Source organism: Equus przewalskii, chromosome 2, assembly GCF_037783145.1.
Source record: "Equus przewalskii isolate Varuska chromosome 2, EquPr2, whole genome shotgun sequence".
Taxonomy (NCBI): domain Eukaryota; kingdom Metazoa; phylum Chordata; class Mammalia; order Perissodactyla; family Equidae; genus Equus; species Equus przewalskii.
The window spans coordinates 65,274,970-65,297,754 of NC_091832.1; the positions used below are offsets into that span (position 1 = coordinate 65,274,970).

A 22,785-nucleotide genomic window follows, 5' to 3' on the forward strand; every position below is an offset into this window, starting at 1 on the left:
ATTTTTTGATGATGAGAAATGGCTTTGGCATATAGATTATACAGTAAATATTTTCCATAAACAAAATGACCTACATCTGCAGCTCCAATGATTTTCTTTAAAAACATATTTAAAACATAAGACAAAAGAATTTTGACCAAAATTTCAGCAAAATGTGTTTAAATAACAATACTTTTCATTTTTCTCAGTCTTTTCTGAGTACATCAAGTTAAACTTCAAGCCTCTAAACAAATGAATAAAATCTATCATTTATACACATTTGATACATCTTGGTAAAGACATTACTATACTCAGAAACTGACAAAGTAAATGGTAATAGTGAACTATTGGTAACAAATCCTTCTGCAAGTCAGGTGGTTTACGATTATTTACAAGAATATTTAAGAGGGGGCTTAATCAACTTTCTGGCTAATAGATCATCTAAAAAGAATTTTTGATTACCCCATATTTGTTGCAAAGAATTAGGGTAATCAACAAAGACCTATAAACAGAATAATGTACATATATATTCTGTGTGTATATGTGCACGTGCTTACACTATAAATTGCATTTATGATAAAATTTTATTTTAATATTTCATAATTATTTATCAAACTTTTTAATATATTTATGCTGCTTTGATCAATTATGTAAATAAATGATTGTTATGTCAAAAGAGTTTTTTAATATTCAGAGTATAATAATTAAAAATAAAACATTGAACAATTAAAATCTACATATATATACATACAGTACATATGTATGATATATATGTATGAGATGTATAAGTAGAATATATACATAAAGCATATATGTGAATTAAATTATTATGTGTAGATATACATAGAATTCAGTATACGTATATATACTATATATTGTAATACGTGATTATACGTAAATGTTTTTTATTGATTATCCTATTTCTTTACAACAAATATAGCATAAGCAGTGGCATATTTAATCATTACAATGTGTTACAGTAAAGATATTTTCTGAAGAAAAAGGAATGGAAATATAATGGCAAGGAGAAAAAGGAATGAGGTAAAGTTTCTGATTTAAAAAATGAACTTATTCATGTATTTTTAAAAATGAACGATGGTGCATCATCAAGTCACCATGATAGTTATAGTCCAACGATGCATTTAAAAATGATAAAATGGTTTCATTTTAAAATGTCAATATTCACTAGCATTGTAAATTACAGCCCTTAGAACTATTTTAATGTGTGACTAGAACTTTTAGATATCGTAATTAAAATGTATAAAAGCAAATAAAACTTTTCAGAACTCTTTTATAGGGTAAATGAAGAAAATCTTGAAGTTCATTGCCATAGTGTACATTTATAATAAGGAGGGCAAGCTGGTGGTTTTCTAGATATCATATTTCATCCTAAACAAGTATTTTTGACACCTTCTATGTTCCAATCATTATACTTGGTCCTACCAATGCAACAAAGGTAGAGCTGCTTTCCTCAAAGGACTGGAATTCTAGCAGGGGAGATACAAGCAAAATAGAAAAATTTAACAGCAAGGATAAGTGCTGCAAGAGGGCCATATTCAGGATACTGTAGAAATATTTCTTGGGGAAGACAGGAGGCTTCTTAGAAAAACTTACCTCTAACCTGATTCCTGAAGTTTGAGTCAGGTTTATCCATGTGAAAGGAAGAGAAAGAAGAAAAGAAAACTCCAAAAAGAAGACACTGCATGTGCAAAAACCAAATGCTAAAAGAAAGAAGTAAATAGAGGCAGTAAGAAAAGAAGGAAAGGACGAAGACAGGAAGGAAGGAGATTGGTATTGAGGGAAGAAGGAAAGAGGGAGGGAAGACATTTCTATAAAAAATAGCTTATAAGGAATATTAAAAATTATCATTTTAGACCCAAATTGTTAAGGGACGCCTGATTGTATGATGTTTTGTGATATCTACCACCCTCCAGCAGTAGCCAGCTGGCTGCACGTGCAGTCCTTAAAAAGAGATATTCCTTTTTTTGCACACCTTAAAATTCATGATAAAAGTATAAGTTTTTAAATACAGATATTCATAACTTCCTCATAGCATGACTAGTCTAATTTTTATATTTGTACATTTGTACATTTCCCTGCAAAGCTGAAATAGTTTGCTCTATACTGGAAGTAGTGTGCTTGGAACAAGGGGAGAAAATATCACAGGAGAGTAGAAGGGCCAGGGGCCTAGTTTCTTCCTTTCTTTCCGCTTTTGTGGAGTCTTTTCTTTAGGGCAAATATTCCAATTGTTTAAGAAGTGGTAAGGGAAGTTTTCCTTTGGAGCTGGTGTTTCCTTCTTATGACCCCAGCACTTCTGCAATATCAGCAGCAAATCCCAGGCTATAAGCAGACCAAGAAAGAACAGGACTGGGAAACTGATAATGACTGAGACTATATTTTCAGGGTCACAGCTACGAAGTTCGTTAAGTATAGAGAGAGAGGGGCAAGATCATGAATATTTATGTCCAAATGAGGAAAGTCTTCAGTCAGGGACAAAGACTTCATAGGGGTACACGTAGGTACAGCAAAAGAAATAGGACAAGTAATACACATTAGGAAAAAGGGGTTGAGGTAAGAGTTTGGGGTTTGTTTGCTTGTTTGTTTACAAATAAGCAAGAGTTAGGATTGAGACAAGGACGCAAGCAGAAAGAGAGTACAAATGAGGAGATCAGACACTGGGAAACAATAAGAAAGAAGAATTTGAAATTCAGGGTCAGAGGAACTGAAATCTAAAGCCACAGAGATAAATGAAAGATGAGGTATTGGAATTAGAAACTGGAATGGTATTAGCATTGCGTTAATAAGAAATGTGTTAACAGTTGTGTCCTACTCTTCTTTAAGATCCCCTCCCTTGAAAGGATGGTTTAAAGGAACCTCACACCCCCTCTGAGGCAAATGCTCCCAGGTTGGCTAGTCTTTCGAGTAGTCCCAGCTAAACAGAGTGGAGAAGTTCAAAGCACAGTGAAGTTCCTGACACCTAGAAAAGATTCAGAAAAGAATAAATTATGATTTCTTACTTATTAGCCAAAATATCACACTAAACTTTTTTGTCTTTTCCCCCTCTAGAGAAACAAATTTTATTTTCTATTTATGTGTCAGGATATCTCTACAGACAAATTTTATAAGAAAAGATTACGGATAACCTTCACAAATGTTAAATTCTATAAGATTACCCAGACTCCTGTGGCATTAGTTTCAGACATCTGAAGCCCCGATCATCAGTATGATTTAAGAATTAAGGCATATCTACTTTGAGAAGATGTGTCATTGATTACTGAGTCAGGTATCTGAAAGCTAACTCTCTGCCTTTAACTGACCAGAGTTACAGCTCACCTTTGCTGCTAGAAAAGATATTTCGGGAGATTAGATGGCAGCAACCTCAGATACGGTGAAATTCATTTTCTAAAAACCACATCTCTCATACACAAGTGAAGCAAAAACTAGACAGGAAAGTTAGAAGGTGAGGATCTTTACATTTGCTCCTTTATCCTACCACATTTCTGAACTTGGCATTTGGCCATTGTAAAATGTGATCAAGGACTCACTCAGACTCAGAGAATATATGTTCATTTTCCCTTTGGAACATTGGATTCTGTGTGTCCCTCATTACCGTGTCACTAACACTACTGGCAAGAGAAAGGGTCAGCTTCTCTTGGCTAAGCTATCACATAATGACTCAGTGCCTTGTAGCTGGGGAGGTGGGGGGGTGAATGGATTTGGTATTCCATTCCCCTCAAGAAAGGAGGGTTTTTAAAAGGAGCTTCTTTAAGACAAATAACAATTATAGTGTAAGGCTGGGATTATATGAGAGTCAGATTGGAGATGGGATTTATCAGGTGACAAGAAATATGAGGGGTAATTCTCCCACAGAGGAGGATAATTAATGTTAACAGGTGACGAGAGTACCAACAGGGCAGACTTCACAGAGGAAACAAGATTCTCAATTGCAAAAGTGCTCAGAGAACAAAAGGGCAGAGGAACAGGGAATGCGGAATGACAGGAATATTATCCAAGAAGGGTCTGTGAGAGGAAAATTCGTGTTAAGTTTTATTTCTATACTCAAAAAACTCCAGATAGTGTTGCCTCTGAAAAAGACCAAGAGGGGACTGAGACTAATGGTGGGGGTAAAAGGAATGTTAACATGATCTTGAGCTATTTTTTAAAAGGAGAGTATGTTTGTGTATAGCTGGTGTAATAAAAATAAAAATTATTGTTTAAAGACCTAGTTAAAGGATGTTGCCAGATTGTTTTGAGTGGGTCAAGACTACACAAAATAGCCTGTTTGTTCTTAACGGTTTTGCAAAAGAAGTAATATTTTTTCAAGAAATGTCTGATGTCTTTAGTGAGCTCTGCAGCTTTCCCTACGGGTCTTTGAGCTCTCAGTACTGATTGGTTGTCCCCGTGGATTTTAGGGAGTGGAGCAGAGGCACAGACTCCTGAAGAGACCTCTGGGAACAATCCTGACCTCAGAAACCTTCATCTTTGCTTTCATACTGAAAAGAAATTGAGAAAAGTCCAAGAAAAAATGGAACTTTATAGAACCCTACCACAAGGGGAGCTGGATCAATTGGTTCCTATCTATGTAAGAGGCAGGGCATTGGATAAAAGACTCTACCGTTCTGCCAAAAGATGTTTTATATGTCTTATAGGTTTCTGGAGCCCAGGTAGACTAATAGAGAATTCTATGACTACTTTTTTTTCTGAAAGTATCAAGGTGTTACTGCACTATACGTCCATCCACAGGTACGGCTCTCAATCAGGATGAGAGGCTCAGGTGACCTCAAGATAGTATGTGATTTCACATATCTGCATATCAGATGTCTATACACACAGGTCTCCGAGATGGAGATATATGTTTCTTGACTCACAGGATCTATGCATTTTCACCCATCACCAGGCTATTAGTCAGAAAAGGCTAAAGTATGCGGGAGTAGCAACTCCAAACTATCAAAGGTAGGTGCTTTGGTCTGGAAATCATAAATACGACCTCAAACAGTTATTGGCTCAAACCAGTTACACGGTCCTACTCAACCACTAAGGGCAGGAAGTTCAGTCTTCCCAGTGTCTAGGAGATAGGAGTCGGTGAGCAAAACTGTCAACTGCCACACCCAATGAGTAATCTCAGCTAACTCCAAAGGGAGAGGCCTTTTAAAGATGCTAACAAGCCTCTGAAGGGGGATACAAGGCCTCTTGATCCTTTCACTAGATGGTCACCAGTTTGTTATTGCTTAAAAATACATACATTACAATGAGAAGACACATGGCAAAATAGAAATATTTAAAGCAGTGTAAAGTTCTTCCATAGTCAAGATCAAAAACTACAGGTTTTCATAAGAATTTCTATACTCAAGGGTAATTTGACTTAGGAATTCTTTAGAAAAGAGGAAGTATTCTTAATTTAGGGATAAAAATTTCATGATAGCATTTTGGGCAAAGAAGTTTTGGTCCTAGTCTTTCAACTAACAAAGTAGAATCAAGATATGCAGTTTACACATTTGGAGTGTTGCCACAATCAAATCAGAAGCTCGTAAACTGTCACTTGTCACATGAATTGTACGCTTGCACTATTATTCTCAAGTTTTCCAATGTAACTTGCTCATTGAAAAGACTTAACTCATCGAAGTACAAACATATAACAATTTTTCTTTTTTACAATCATTGGCTACAACCATGCTATGTTGAACCACCATTTCTTATCCTTGTTAATGGCATCCTAAATAAGTCCTAAAGCATCCCATTCACTTCTAGTTAGTAAAAGCTCCAATACACTTCAATAGAGTTTAACACTTCAATACGATATCAACACTATATTTGATTTAATGTTCATTTTCTCCCCCTCCCCAGCATTACACTGGGTTTAGGCCAAAGGATTTGGAGCGGGCCGAGGGCTGGATCACATTTTCATTGCTCTTGCACCAGCACAGTAGCTAAGATCCCAGCCAGGGAATGAGATCCCAAGCTCCCCTCCTTCTAGATCCCTCTAATCTTCAAGAGTGATTCCCTTGGAGTGCCCTTCCTCTTAGCATACTGGATCATCTGTTTGTCTCTCCAGATCCACTCCCAGCCTCTCTTCTCTGCTCTGGGCCACTAGGAGGCTCAGCTCTATGTAATGCTTCAACTGGGCTCTTTTACTCACTGGCTTCTGGTTGGATTGCGCCAAAGGGAGGCACTGGTAGGAGATCAGAGGTTGGAGAAAGATATCAAGGTATTTATTTCCTTGACTCCTTCCTTGCTTGGCCCCTGATTGCCAGTGACTGTGTCCCTCTTCAGAGAATCACAGGTCCTGGCAGGCTGCCCTTCTCCTCAGCAACAGCTCTGGATTCTAGTAACCATTTCCTCTCTTTACCCCTTTGGGCTCATGCTGGTTAAAGCTTCGCACTGTGTCATGGCCGGGATGCTTCACCACGCCTTGCTGGCTTCCTTAACTCTGTTCACATCTTTGTAAATAGTCCCTTCATGAATCTCTCCTCGATTGCCCTATTTGAGTGTACTGTCTGCTTACTCTTGGGATATTGAATGGGAAAGGGCCAAGCACTTCTTTTCCTGCCCCAAAAAGAAGTGAGGGAAAATCTCAGCATCCCCCTATGTTGAAGACTCATAGTCTGACCAATATCCTTCTCTGACCTTCTGCCTCTCCCTATGTTGTATGCTTATTAAGAAGAGTATGAGGCTTGTCATAAAGGAAGCAGGGTCTGTTTTAAAACCTCATTATAAGCCCTAGAAGGAATTTCATATTTTAAATGCAAGTTTTCTTTAAAAGGTGTATCACTTTGTGTTTCTTTGTCCTTAATTCAACAATGTTCAGTTCTGGTACAATAGAGAAAGTCCAGTCAACGTGCTGAAAGACCTGCATTTATCAGCTTATACAGTAAAAGCTCAAGATAAAAATTGTTATAAATTGAGCTAATTTACCAGGACTGCACATATCTATAAGTTTGGGTCCTCACTATCTTGAATAATCAACAGTTAACAGATACTTGAGGATTTACCTTGATCTGTCTCGTTACTTTCCCAAGAAAATAGCAAGTTATTCATACAGAATTCTAGCATTTGTTCTCTGAAGCCTTTTATTATGTTTTTAACGCACATCTAATGTCAAAACAGTACTCCCGGGACGCTAATGCAGAGATCCATCTAATGGCATATTTAACAAAATAGCTGTTTTAAGAAGCAACAAGAGCATGATCCTTTAGAGGCATTGTGCTGTGTTTCATCTAGCTGTAATAAAGCTCTACCTGAGAGCCATCTCAGCTAACTTTATGGTTTATTTGCATTTTTTTTAGGTTATTAAACGTCAAGGCATTCAGAGGTTGAGGGAAATTGCCAGCAAACTGTATTTCATGTTGAAGATCAGCAGGGGCCTTTTGGAGGGCTTCAATTTTTCTCTGAGTGTCAGGAAATCAGATTATTGCGTCCAGCTGCAAGCTGTTTTGATTGAACTGAAAGTCTGATTTAATTTGGTACAAATGGCAAATTACTCCTCTATTTATCCTTGAACTACATGTACCCCCAAAGTACTATATTTCAGGATGTTCTTGAAAGTTTAGAGTGGAAACATGATTTCTATTTCCTTCTCTATGCCTAAACCACTCTCAAAATTCCAGTATATGCTGAAGGCCCAAGAAAAGACAATGTACGTACATTTCTGCACTCTCTGCCCTCATGCTCTTTACAGAATATATGCATTGATTCAATAATTATATGCACATTGTCAAAGAAACATGAAGATTCTTGACAAAATGGAAGAAAGCTTGGAGTGTTTATTTATTCATACCACTTAATGGGCAACCGATTTTAAGATTATGCTATACCCAAAGCAATGCTACTAGTGAAAATGCTAAGCAATGCTAAGAAAGAAAATCGTAGAGTATCAGGCCTTTTAAAGGACCGTATTTAAAAGAAAAGACAAAAGAAGTGTTTGCTTTTGTTAAATCTTCTTGTACAGCACAACTTTCAAGAACCCTTCTATAGAGGAACACATTTAGGAGAAACAAAAGAAGCTAAAAATTATAGTATTATTTCAAGACCACACTTGAGAAGCCATTCTCAGTTTCTGAGGTTTCTGGCTCAGAAAATATATAACTTCAAAACACTCAGGTTAGGATGTTTCAAGGTGGACCAAAGCAAAGGTTTATGTGGAAACAATGATATTCATTATGAAGTATGATTGCTATAAAATGAACTGTTAGATATCTTCTTTTAAGGAGAAATAAAATTTAAAAAATTAGGTTACATTTAATTCCATTTAAGGGCAACAATGATGACAAATATTTCCAATGGCTCTTTAAATTTTCTCCATTTAACACAATTGTATTTTCACAGATATAAAAGCATAGTCTAGATAGGCAGCAAGTTGCAATACAACCTTTAAAGAATGAGACTTCATAAATCTTTTTCCTTTCTGATGCCAAGTCTGCTTGTGTGGTTCTGCTCTGCAACTTCTTTATCTTCTCTTCCGTCTTTTCAAATTGTGTACATCTTCAACTCAGCTACCACATTTATTCAAGTATCTTCCCAAAGTATAATACCTATTTGCTCTAAACAAATATAGAAATTTAAATTAGATTCCTTATTTTAGCCAAAAATCACGCAGTACCGAACACTTTTTTCTATGGTTACACCTTAGCATCTAACTACATCATTAGGGCAATGGTCAGACATTCCTTTCTTCCCCCCCTCTTAAAATCTACAACAGTGCCACGCTTCATAATTGCTCACTGTGTGAAAGTGAGCCTGCATTCTGTGCTGTCTTCACAATTTTTTTGTGGTACCTAATTCAACGAACTATTTAAAAAATGAAAATTATTTGGTTTGTGTTCTGGAATCGTGAGTATTCATGTTTATTTTTGGAAACTCTCCTATAATATTTCTTGTTCTACTGTCTTTTTGAAACATAAAATAGGAAAAGTGGTTTAAAATAAAGTTATTGCTGGTTATCTGATTTACGTAATACAGAACACATTATATAACACAGAAATATGATGTCAAAAGCTGTGTATTCTCTTGAGCCACATATAGTCTTTCCCTTTACTTATTTTCAAATCTTCTAATTTTTAAAGTACTCCTGAGAAAATAATGAAATTATTGAGGCCAGCAAGTCTTATTGAGTATAGCGTTCGAGAATAATATGGTTACTATTCTGCTATCTGAGAAAAGAATTAGATATGATTTTCTGTTAAGGGAACTTCGGGCTAATACATGCTAATAAATACTGAACTGAACTTATTAAGATAAAATGTTCTTGTAAATCAAATGATAGTTCATTTTCTTAAAAAATGATGATAGCAGGTGTTCCAATCTGAACCATTCATTTGCAGCATGATTTAAAATTAGCAAATGTCAACATGATGGAGTGTTCGTTTCTGAAAATGCGGATTACACAGACCACGTTCAATGCACGCATTGAAGCATAAATAATAACCGTTCGTGGTGCTTTTCGGTTTTCAGTATGCTTTCACATACATTAAATTATTTGCTGCTTATTACAACTTTGTACCAGAGGAAATAAGAATATTTTTATTTTTCTCACTTTTCAGATGAGGAAATCAGGATTCAGGAAGATTTAATGACTTATCCAGGGTCACGTATTTTATATGTTGTAGACTACAGAATAAGAATTAAAAAGCAAATCTTCTGACAATGAGTTCTATACCTATTTCAACATATCATGAAAAGCCTCCAGCAGTTTGCATGTTCTAAGCAGAATAGTGGATCTTAAATGCAGATAATAGGACAGCCTTCATGTCTGCTGCATTAGGAGCCACCCAGCATATGAAACAGAGGCAGTGGAAAGAAAAAGACAATCCACACTATTTTCCATCCCTTTCTCCCTCATTGTTTTTTTCATGATTGCTGTTTTTTTAATTAAAAGAAATGCATTTGCCCTGACTATGCATTCTGATTTTACTCTTCTAATTGTACTCTCCTGATTAATATTTTTATATACCTAGTTTTATCAAAAACAAATTCAAATATAGCAGAATTTGGATCAGCCTTATACCAGATACAAAAAAACTTCATCAAAGCATAAATGAAAAGAACTGAAGGTGTACGGTGGCTTCTTACTGTGGTTCAATGTATAATGGCCCACTTTGACAGATAAACGGCCAATATTTCACAAAATTGTCTATTTTCTCAGTGAAGCAAGATATCTCTTCTTTGCACATGGCTCACAAATTACAAATCTGTTCTGATTGCTGGTAGTGTTATGGACTGGATGATTAAAAGAACATTTGAATGATAATGCTTTCTTTGTACGCAACCCAAGAAAGAAAGTAGGAGAAAAATACGCTCATGACTCAAAATCTAAATTGCTTTTAAGGAAAAAGAGGTAACATCACATCAATGATTTTAGTACAAATGGCAGAAGATAAAATACAGGATTTAATATGAATGGTCCTATCACCAAAATTAGAGGCCAATCTAAGGCAGCTGGGCCCCAGGCCCTGCAAAGACCACTGTTCTTCAGTGTAGACCACCCAACAGGCAGCAAAGCGTGAAGTTCCACTAACCAGAGGGACCAACATCAATTTTCTGTTGTAATTTGAAATTTAACATTTTAGAAACAGCATTGAAACAGAAAACATGAAAAATCAGAACACTGGTGGAATTTCTTGTAAACTTTATGGATTAATTTTGATATTGTTTTAAATTACATATTAGAGGTTTGGAGCAATGCACTATTTTCAATGCTTATTAAGAACTCTATAGATCTTATGCAGCCTCATGTCTATCTTCCCTGTATTGAAGTTGAAACTTTCTCTAGTGAAAAAGAGCATCCATAAATTAGGGCCAGAGTTTTAGCAAATGAAGACAATGGGATCACAAATCGGGCCTCAGTTCCTTCTAAGTCACATTTCTGGGACAAAAGGAGCAAGAGATGAAAGTGATCAAGATGGCCTTAACATTCCCCTCAGTTTGATGAAACCTGAGACAGCTTCCTCCTGCCTCTAGGCCCCTGACCTACCTTTTCCTACAGTATTTATTTTAGAAAATTTGTCATTATAAATTCCCCTCTTTTATTGAGATGTAAATCTTTTTAACAGCCTCTTGCCAGTTTTGCAGTCTAAGAATGTCTTTCTCCTGCACCTGGGAGTCATCCCTTTGAAATGTAATCATGGAGAAATATAGCGCCCCCTATCTCCCAGGCTGTGTGGGAGGGTAGAAGCCTAACTTCCATGGGTACCATCTAGCAAACCCGGATGGTTAATCACAGAGGAAAACACCTGAAATTTAGAAATAACGTTGTGTTCAACATATCCCATTGATCAACCTCTTCCCAAATGTCCTCCTGTACTTTTCCACTAGCTCGCCCCAGTGCTTAAAAACTCTCTCATCTTCTGTTTCAGCAAAGTTGAGTGGATAAGAGGATTCAGAAAATATTGAAAAATGATGAAGGTGGATGTGTGGTACATAAACTTTTTTCTTTTCAGAGCATTTTTTAAGGTTTATAGAAAAATTGTGCAGAAAGTACATAAAGTTCCCATATACTTCCTCTACCCTCCACCCCTCAGTCTCTCCTATCATTAACCTCTCACATTAGTGCATTTGTTACAACTGATAAGCCAGTATGGATACGTTGTTATTAACTAAAGTCCTTGGTTTACATTAGGGTTCACTCTGTTTTGTGCCACTTTGACAAATGAATAATGTCGTGTATCTACCATTATATATCATACACAATAGTCTCACTACCTTAAAATCCCCCATTCTTCACCTATTCATCCCTCTCCCTTCCCTCTGAACCCCTGGCAAACACTGATTTTTTTTTCACTATCTCTATAATTTTGCCTTTTCCAGAATGTCATGTAATTGGAACCACACAGTCTATAGCCTTTTCAGACTAGTCTCTTTCACTTGGCAATACGCACTTAAGGTTCCTCTGATGTGTGTTTTTAGTTTGATAGCTCATTTCTTTTTATTGCTGAATAACATTCCAGTGTCTGGATATTCCACAGTTTATCAATTCACCTATTGAAGGACATTAGGTGCTTCCAGTTTTTGTCAATTATGAATAAATCTGCTGTAAACAATTTGCATGCAGGTTTTTGTGTGACATAAGTTTTCAACTCAATTGGGTAAATATCTAGAAGCATAATTGCTTGATCATATAGTAAGACTGCCTTTTAAGAAACTGTCAAACTGTCTTCCAAAGTGGCTGTACCATTTTGCATTCCCACCAACAATGAATGAGCATTCCTATTGCTCTGCATCCTTGCATACTTTTGGTATTGCCAGTTTTTTGGATTTTAGCCATTCTAATAGGTGTGTAGTGGTATCTCATTTTTTTTTTAATTTGCAATTCCCTAATGACAAACGATTTTGAGAATCTTTTCATATTATTTGCCATCTGTATATATATTTTGAGGGGTTCAGATCTTTAGCCCATGTTTTAATCAGGTTGTTTGTTTCCTTATTATTCAGTTTTAAGAGTTTTTATCAAACATATGTTTTGCAAATATTTTCTTCTAGTCTGCACTTGTCTTTTCATTCTCTTAATGGTATCTTTCTCAGAACAGATGTTTTTAATTTTAGTAAAGTCAAACATCAATCTTTTCTTTCATGGAGTGTGCTTGTGTATCTATAAACTCATCTCCAAACCCAAGGTACCTAGATTTTTTTCCTATGTTTTCTTCCAGAAGTTTTATAATTTTGCATCTTACACCTAGATCTGTGATCCATTTTAAGTTGATTTTGGTAAAATGTGTAAGGTTTGAGTCTAGATGTAATTATTTTGCAGACAGAAATCTAATTGTTCCAGCACCATTTGTTGAAAAGACTATCCTTTATCCACTGAATTGCCTTTGCTCCCCTGCCAAAGATTAAACGACTATATGTATATGGGTCTATTTCTGGGCTCTCTATTTTGTTCCGTCAATCTGTGTGTCATTCTTTCACAAATACCATGCTGTCTTGATTATTGTACCTTTATAATAAGTCTTCAAGTCAGGTAGTATCACTCCAACAACTTTGTCCTTCTTTCATAGTGTTTCGACTATTTGGGGTTTTTTCCTCTATATATATAAATGACAGTGTTGAGCCTTCCAGTCCATGAACATGAAAATATCCCTCCATTTAGTTAGAGCTTCTTTGTTTTTTCTCATTACAGTAGTTTTCCACATACAGATTCTATACATATTTTGTTAGATTTATCTGTAAGTATTTCTTCGTGTGTGTATGTTATTGTAAATGGTATGGTGTTTTTAGTTTCAAATTCCAGTTGTTCATTGCTGGTATATAAGAAAGCAATTGACTTTACATAGTAATCTTGTATCCTATGACATTGCTATAATCACTTATTAGTTCCAGGAATTTTTTTTGTTGATTCTTTGAGATTTTCTACATAGAAAATCATGTTATCTTCAAAAAAATACAATTTTATTTCTTCCTCCCACATATATATAATCTTTACTTCCTTTTCTTGTGTTACTGAATTGCTAGGACTTCTAGCATAATGCTGAGTGGGGAGTAGTAAGAGGGGAAGTCTTTCCCTTGTTTCTGATGGTAGGGGAAAAGTGCCCAATTTCTTCCCGTTAACTATGATGTTAGTTATAGGTATTTTATAGCTGTTCTTTCCCAAGTTGAGGAAGTTGCTCAAATTTGAACTTTTAAATATGCATCATTGTGAAAGTATATCATAAATATTAATCACCTTTTGGACTCTCGTATATATGATATGTGGCATACATGGTAAAATGGTTATATAGAAAGTAAACTTTCAAAATACATTTAAATTGTTTCCTGGAAAACTTTCCAGTATGAAAAATTGGCCTGCCAATATTTCTTTTCATTGTTAAAATAACTATTTTTACACATGTTTTAATAGTTTAAGGAGGGAACTTAAAAACTAAAACTAACAACCAAAGTAACTGCTTAGCACATAAAACATAGCCACCCTTTCTTGTTTCAGAGTGTGAATTCCTAATAGACTGAGAAGTGGGTAAAATCCTGGACTATCATCTATTGAAAACACAAGTAACAAATTAATTTCTACAAATGCAACTTTAGAAACCAAAAACCTGTTGGTCATATAAGGCAGGAGACTAGATTCTAGAAACAGTATGCATTTTCCCTTAAGAAATGCCTTTCTTGAGGAATTAACATTCCTGATTCTCTACAGTGTCACCTGTGTAGAAGGTGTGCAAACATCAGCTTCCTCCTTGAAGGATCCTGGTGTTAATTTGTACTAAACCAGGAAGAACTTTAATTTTATCAGTAGGAAAATTCCTTCTTTTCAGATCTATTTAAAGTGAATAAGCACATCTAAACTAAAGGATAGGAACAAAATTTAAATGGGTAGGGAAAATAGAATAATCTGGGTTAAGGGCGACTTCCAGACTACAGAGGCACTATAATGCATTTTGAAAATCTTTAATCTTTAGTGGCTGGCTAGTGGCACAGCAGTTAAGTTCGCATGTTCCACTTCGGCGGCCCACAGCCTGGGGTACGCCTGTTCAGATCCCAGGTGCGGACCTACGCACCACTTATCAAGCCATGCTGTGGCAGGCGTTCCCACATATAAAGTAGAGGAAGTTCCCACATATAAAGTAGAGGAAGATGGGCACGGATGTTAGCTCAGGGCCAGTCTTCCTCAGCAAAAAGAGGAGGACTAGTGGTAGATGTTAGCTCAGGGCTGATCTTCCTCAAATAAAAAAATCTTTAATCTAAAATTTTCAAATAAGTCAAGCAAGTAACTACAATGTCCTTTCCCGGCACACAAATATGATCAGTATAAATCATCATAAATTTGATCACAGAACTAAAATTAGGACCAAATTAGGTTTAACCTAGGCCAAATAAGTCAATACCCTGAAGGATTAACAAATTTATGGAGGTGTAAAAATCTCTGGATTAGATGGAATAATGATGCAGATTCTGTTTATCCAGCCTTGAAAAAACTTGAGATGCCACTCCTCAAAAATATGAAATGTATGGGGCCAGCCTGGTGGCACAGTGGTTAAGTTCACACATTCCACTTTGGTGGCTCGGGGTTCTCCTGTTCAGATCCTGGGTGTGGACATACACACCGCTTGTCAAGCCATGCTGTGGCAGGCGTCCTGCATATAAAGTGGAAGAAGATGGGCACAGATGTTAGCTCAGGGCCATTCTTCCTTGGCAAAAAAGAAGAGGATTTGTGGCAGATGTTAGCTCAGGGCTAATCTTCCTCAAAAAAAAAAAAAAAAAAAACACAATGGCATGTACAATACATTATTGTTTGTGCAGTTAAATGGAGAAGAGCAGAAAAGATGGAGATGTGGCAAGGAGTCCCAGTACAAGGTTGAGGTCAGTGGAAAAGAGCTGAACATCCCTGGAGAGCTGTCCAGTGAGGACAGAGCTGTCCACGGGGAACAAACTCATGCCTAGAACAGCCTTGCAAAGCTAGTCTGTTGTTTTTTCTTCTTTCAGAGAGAATTATTGTGAAAGCATTTCAAGAAAACAGCATCTTTCTCTTTTCTTTAAGATCTCCAGAATATGACTCCACGTAGCTTCTCCTGGTAGCTGGCACACACTCTAAACCTTCGCCTCTCCTATGCTATGTGAGGCTCCCTATCAACCACGTGGTCTTTAATTTTAAAAGATTGCACGTGACATTTTCAAAAGGTGAAAGGGAGCAAAATGTGACTCAATAAAAAGAGAATCATTTGTATCCTTCAAAGTGAACACGGGTATAAATTAGAATGTTATGTCTTCTAGCACTTCATGACACTCAGAGCAAATAAAACTTTAAAAAGAGTCACAAGTCTCTGCCTATTACACATTCATCGAATAAGGAGCTAAAGAATTGTTATGTTTAAACATCAGATACCTGAAATGTTTTAATAGACTTTAATCCATTCCACAATGGCATTTTCTGTGAAAAAAGAGAATGAGTCTCCTTTTGAAGCAAAATACAATAAACAGAACAAAAAGATTCCTTTATGCTGTTGTTTCATTGATAGCTTTTACACAGCCCACAAACTCTTTACAACGCACTATCAATAAAGCTCAGCTTCTAAATGTCCCCTAGCATGGGGATGGATGCTGAACTATAGACCCTGAAAAATTGATCAGATTTTGAGATCCAAGGCAGGCTGTGTGATAATCCTAGCTCCCAAGTTGCTGGTCAGTCAGAAATAGGATTTATTTGCAGGTTTCTGAATCTCTTACTGGCTAAAAGCAATGTCTGTGGGCCTAGGACCCTCCATGCCCCACAAGAGGTATATCAGAGAAATATTCGACTATAGATTCTGCCTTATTAGGTTTCTGCACCAAGAGATCCTGCCTGTTTCTCTTGACCATGGGTTATATCCTTTGTTGAATCTGTTTTATTTCTCAACACCATGTCCCCAACATCCTGCTTAGCTGTATTCCAGGTCTGCTCTGGTTGATTATTAGCTATTTCTGAGTATGGCTAGAGCAAATTTCCAGAGTTCAATAGGCAGAAAGACTATGGCAGCAAAACCTTCAGTGTGAGCTCTAATCTTGGGAGAATGCTACTTGCTCTTTGCCAGATTTTAACCACCACTTTGGGCCTACTCTTGGGAGGAGATAATTTCTCTATGGATTGCAAATGCCAGGAGTCATGGTTCTCAGTGTCACTCTATGGAAAAATCACCATCAGGGTTTGATAAACATGCAGATCCCAGACTCCACAGCTAAAGATTCAACCTCATAGATCTGGACTGGAGTCCAGGGAACTGGAAGCTGAACAAATTTCTGCAGGAGATTTGTAAAGCATTGGGAGAAATGTTGGACACTTCCTTAAGACAGATGTCTCACTTAACAGGTGTTTTGTAAATGCTTGTTGATGAATGAGTATTAAAATACCTACCATAACCATTCATTATTGCTATTGCAAATTATTAAACCAGTAGGAAAGGTTAGTTACCACAAGTATTTTTAAAAACGACTAGTCATTTAGCTAACCATTAACTTTTTTGTAATTCTGCAATTCAAATATATCCTTTATTTTGGAAGTAAATGTATATAATATCTGTGAGCCTAATCAATGCTTCTAAGATTTAATGTAGTCAGATCAACCTGTGTGAAACAAAAATCATCAACAATAGGTTAAAAATAATGAGCACAGAGGGAAGAAGTGTATAGAATATTTTTAGATTCCTTCAAGGAACATGAACAGCTTTATGAGGATAAAAAAATCTGAATTCCGAGTGTGAACCACTTTTTTGTGGGCATGAATAACTGCTCTATGGAAGAACTTTGAAAAAATGGAATGGAATTCTGGGTGAGAAAACAGAATTTTTTTCCAAAAGAAGCAACATGAACTTTGGCGCATTTTCTTCTCTTGCTCTTATAATAAGTTCATGCAATATCTCTTTCCAAAACATGGTTCTGTATACTTGCAAAGAAGCAAAATTGCACTAAAATATTTTAGTTCTCCTGGAAGAATTATTTCTACTCAAGACAGCCTCCTTGGAAGCAAATATATGGTACAAGAATTAGAATTACCCCTCAGTTCCCCTCCCCGAGAGAGTCACCAAAAGCATATTAAAGTCTATGGAGCATCACTCTTCAGAAAGTAGCTGATGCTGTGCTAAGAGTTTCAAAGTATAGGCCAATACTATAGACCAGGAGCAGGAACCATAGTGCTATACTCTGTCACTCACTGAACTCACCTTCCCTTAATCAAGTGACTGGATTAACCCATGCTCTCTAGTTTTCTCTTGAAATTTACCGATTACTGTCCACGACACGCTGAATCTTGTAGCTAGAAGGTTAATCTTTATATTCCTGTGCACTCCGGCTCCCATCTGTTGAATTGCAAGGTGCCAGAGTCAGTTTTATTTGTTCCCAAACTTTTTTCTGCGAGTTTTATTGTACATTGCAATTATATAGATTAAATACTATGTCAACTAATGAAATAGGGGTATGAACAGAGAATTGCTTCTAAGAAAACTAATCTAAATGCTTTGGTTAAACTTGAGCCACTAAAAATAATGTAGTCCCATTTAGAGACAAGGTGATGTCAAAGTTGGAAGAAGGTCATAGAAATTTAGAAGGATTCTGCACTCAGCTTGCCTGACAAGTGATTAAACTTCTCCCTCCACTTTAAGGAAATGGATACTGGGACTGGAGGACAATGTGTATGATCTACACAGGAAAAATAATTTGGCAATCCAATCAGTGAACTCACACTCAGAGAAAAGGCTTTATGCCAACATGGAAAGATTGATGAAAGAACTGAAAATACATGTTCTAAGTTAACATAAAATGTTTGGCATACGCATCATTGTACAGGCAAATCATTTGGTTGTGATTCGCCACTTTGACTGACTTTTCTAACTAACTGACCAGCTACCAACCTCGAGTATGTCACAGGACAGAATTCTACCATACTTTCAGCACCACCACCACCAATAATCTCTGTAGGGCCAAGGTTGCAAACTAGCAGCCTATATGGGTATAAAATTTGGCCTGTCGAATTCTAAAAAAAAAAAAAAAAAAAAAAAAAATGGGTATTTTGCATAAAAATTCAAATCTGCATCTTCTCTTGAACAGTTAGATTGGACAACACAGGACTTGAAATCCCCTGTGGCAACAATAGCCACTGCCAAGCAGCAGCTGCCTCCTTTTGAAAAGGCAACAGCTCTCCAGTGTGGCCCAGTCTCCACCTCTCCAACATGCCCAGCTCACCAGCCTGGTTTCCACAGGCATTTTCACTTACTAACCCTGCTCTCAGGCCTTGCTTGTGAGAAGTAAGGAATTCTAAATCGCCTAAGCTATTTGGCAAGAAAAAACACCCTCCTTCCCAACTCTACAAGTTCACACAATACGTTTTTCTCAAGAACCTACCTGACATTGTGAAGAAGTACAAAAACACATATTCACACGCATAGAAGACAGCACCTATCCTTTCGAGAGCTTAAAATTTAATTTAAAAAAAAAAAAAGACGCAAATACCATACATAAACACATGCTAGATGCTTATGTTTCCAACCACTGAAAATACACAGACTGAAGCAGACAATTTAGCACTTAATTCTACCCTTCCTTGCTACCCCAACTATGCTAAAAGCCCCTTGAAGAAAACATATAATAAATTACTTTTGAAATTCTCACAGCCCCACCACATAATATATGTTTAATAAATTTATTAACAGGAAATAGTTAAGAGATCAAACAGTGATATTTGCTAATTTTTCAAAAGAATAAAAAAAGCGATGTCTGAGATCCGAGATGGGAGGCCAATTTGTATTGAAAGTAGATGGCATGATGTGTTTTATGAATAGTAAAAATGTTCACCTAGAGGGTCTCGAGTATTGGTTCTATTCAATACTTTGGGAAATGAGTGTGAGGAGATAGGAAATGACAGGTCATGACAGGCTTTGAAAGGTAGACTAAAAGATTTATATTTTATCTTGCACATAGTAGAGAATGACTGAAGGTTTTAGAGGCATAGTGATAACATGAATGCTGGTATTTAGAGAAACAGATCTGTCCACAGTATGTAGTATTGGTCTAATTGGAGAAAGAATATAAGTAGGGATATTAATTAAAAGTCAGTAGAAAGAGCGCCTGAATTAGAACAAGGCCTGCAGGAGGAATTGTTTTTGTTGTTGCTCTTTTAATTATTTGAAGGCACTTGAACGTAAATATTGGCAGGATTCAGTGACATTTGGTATAGGCAATAAAGGAGAAAAAAACCTCAAAGAATGAGTAGATCTAAAGTTTCAGAGTTTTCAAACTGGTGTCAATGTAGACAAAAGCTACTCGAAAAGAGAGTTACTTTGAGGGGAGGACAATGATGAATTCAACTTTGAAGAATAAGGTCCTGTTAAAAATGTGAACAGAAACTACTAGCAAAGGGTTGCGGCAGTCAATAATCAGATCATGATGTCATTAGCTATTTCAAACATCAGTGAATGAAATTCCTAAAATCCTACTAATAATAAGTCAAAGAACATAAAATATTAATTACAAGTACTTAAGTTTCAGTGGCAGAACTAAAAGTGGATTGGAAATTTAAGATCCACCTTGCTTTTTCAAAAATATATCATGGCTGAATGAGATTTTTCAGAAGGTTTGTGGGGTAATTTTAGTTACTTTTGAAGACTGAAACAGAATCAATAAAATATGATCATTACAGCCTCCATTGTTATTTCTATGGCCGTGAAGTTTGGGCCACAGCAAACAGGATTGACCAAGTCTATCAGTTGGAATACTATAAAAAATGAATTAACTCCCAGACAATCTCTAGTAAAGTATTTTGGAATCAAAGGAAATACACCTTTTACCTGTAGTTGAATAAATATATATATATCTCTCTATATATATAGAAAAAGATAAATAAGGGTACAAATTACCTACTATACAAATTCAATTTTGAGATTTGAAAGACTAAATTGAAATGTGTAGCTTGGGTCCTCAGGACCAAAAATATATCATTTATAAATTATTTAATTAAACAAGTCTTTATTGCCTGAAAGGAGTATATTTATGCCTTTAGTATTATATCCTCTTAAATGTAGCCTGTAATATATACCTTATCTACAATAGAGATTAGAGATAAAACAGATTACCAGAGACAGGTCTTTTGAGGTTACAATGATAATAAGCCAGGATGAGATACTTATGCTATTAAAACTGCCTCCTATACTATGAAATAAAAGAACGAATATAGTTCTTTTTTAACAGACTTTATTTTTTAGATCATTTTTAGGTTCATAGCAAAATTGAGCAGAATGTACAGAGATGTCTCATATACTCCATATATCCCACAAACATATAGCCTCCCCCATTATCAAAATCCCCCACCAGAATGATCCAGTCGTTACAATTGATGGATTTACCTTGACACTTCATTATCATCCAAAGCCTGTAGTTTACATTAGGGTTGACTTGATGTTGTACATTCTATAGTTTGAACAATTATATGACATGCTTTGTTGTTGTTAGTGCTATAGAGTCGATTTCAACTCCTAGTGACCCTGTGTACAGTAGAGCAGAACCCTGCCCAGTCTTCTTGCGCCATCCTCTCACCTTCTGGTGCTGTATCAGACAATGCTCCACTGCTATTCATAGGGTTTTCATGGCCAGTTTTTTCAGAAGTAGGTGGCCAGTTCCTTCTTCCTAGTCTGTCTCAGTCTGGAAACTCTCCTGAAACCTGCCTACCATGGGTGACCCTGCTGGTATTTGAAACACTAGTGGCATAGCTTTCAGCATCACAACGACACACAATTGCCATAGTATGACAACCAACAGTCGGGTAACATGGTTCCCTGAGTCCAGAAATGAACTTGGACCACGATGCTGAACCTTAACCACTAGACCACCAGGGCTGGCTATAATGACATGTATGCAGCATTCTAGTATCATACAGAGTAGTTACACTGCCCTAAAAATCCTTTGTGCTCCACCTATTCTGATACACATTTTTTCCACAGGAATTTATGTGAGGCCTAGAGAATTATGAATGTCCAATATTACTTCTTTTTTTCCATACTATTAAAAGACTTTTTGGTGGTGCTAGATGCTAAAAAATTTCATGGAGCACATTGAGCCCCCACGCTTCATCTCCAAAGCCATTCGAAAATGAAATGCTTTCTCAGGAAGCAAATTAGCAAGTAAAGCATTTGAAACACACATCATGTGCTAAAACTCAATGGGATCTGAAACAGCTATCACATTAAAAGCCCAACGCGGACTAACATGAAAGTCTAACAAAGCATGCTAAAGCTTGTAAAATCAATACATAAACCTGATAAAACCAAGGGAAAATAGACTTCCAATTTGAGATTACTCAATATTTTTACAAGAACACAAATTGGCATCTGGTCATCTGGGAAATAATAATTGCTTTGACTTACATAGTGTTTTAAACATAATGGTGTCAGATTAATATGTTTTAGTGTACTTACATGTAAATTAATTTAAGATACGCACCTGACTATGGCCTTCATGGATACATCTGTGTAACTAAAATGAATCCCTGTTTAATCCATGCATTTATGGGTAAATTTATAGCAAAATAACTGACTCATCTTCTTCCCATGTACCACTGAGCCTATTTCTGATGTGTATCTCCCATTTCATCATAAGAAAAATCTCCTGCAAATAATGCCCCAACTTCTCACTTGAGAAGTTCAGTTGCTTTTTCGGTACTTTGTTTCAGGACATTCAAAACGAGTTTCAGAAATAGAAGCCACAAGGAGTGTGCTTGCAATGGATTTGTGACTTCTGTGACAAGTCTGCATATCGGTGTAAGTCAGTGGATCTCAATGTCTACAGACACTTGTGGTTGTCACCTGGCTGAGGTGGAGGGAGGGGAAGGGAAATCTAGTTGGTAGAGGGCAGGGATACTGATAAACATCCTACGATGCACAGGATAGGCCCCCCAAAAAGAATTATCCAACCCTAAATGTCAATAATGCCCAGGCTCAAGAATCCTGGTGTAAGTTCTCAAAGACCCCCCTGGATTGTTTCCATAGAGAGCAGCCAGTGCTCCACAAAGCAAGAAGCACAATGCACTTCTCTGCCCCATCGAATGGGCTTGCCTACTATTGCACAAATGTGTTGGAGTGGGTGTTTTTCCTGTTCTAAGTTTGAGCTAAAAGATAATTCACATTAAAGATACTGCAGCCTCATCCAATAAAAGTTCCCTTAATGAAAGTCTTAAAGCAGAGCTTCCTATTTTGCTACATTTTTTACAGCTTACTGAAGAGAAATCCATATATGAGTATGTTTTATAAAAACCCAAGAGGTTTCATTTCTAGTAGCAAGACAAATGATGCCTTGTTTTCAGAATCTGTACCATTTCTTAGTTATGATGACCAGTGTGAAGTTCTCCATGTTCATTGACAGGGAGGT

General features: G+C 36.5%; 1 long non-coding RNA gene across 1 annotated transcript in view; it reads left to right on the top strand.

Moving 5' to 3' along the window:
• The window catches only part of LOC139082048 (uncharacterized), a 94,311-nt gene that overhangs the window by 49,668 nt on the left and 21,858 nt on the right, over positions 1 to 22,785 (top strand). The gene's annotated exons all lie outside the window — the stretch shown is intronic.